This window comes from Arachis duranensis, chromosome 2 (assembly GCF_000817695.3).
Source record: "Arachis duranensis cultivar V14167 chromosome 2, aradu.V14167.gnm2.J7QH, whole genome shotgun sequence".
NCBI classification, from domain to species: Eukaryota; Viridiplantae; Streptophyta; class Magnoliopsida; order Fabales; family Fabaceae; genus Arachis; species Arachis duranensis.
The window spans coordinates 59,585,548-59,585,848 of NC_029773.3; positions in this window are offsets into that span (position 1 = coordinate 59,585,548).

Below are 301 nucleotides of genomic sequence, written 5' to 3' on the forward strand. Positions count from 1 at the left end.
TGTGGTTCATGAATGTTGGCTCTTAAAAGAATGATGAAAAAGGAGAAATGTTACTGAGGATCTGAAAAATCATAAAAATGATTCTTGAAGCAAGAAAAAGCAGTGAATACAAAAAAAAATATTTTCGAAAAAAAAAAGAGAGAGAAAGAAAAAGAAAAAAAAGAAAAAAAGAAAGAAAAAGAAAAGAAATAAGGTTGTGATCCAAGTCAAAAGGAGTGTGCTTAAGAACCCTGGACACCTCTAATTGGGGACTCTAGCAAAGCTGAGTCACAATCTGAAAAGGTTCACCCAATTATGTGTC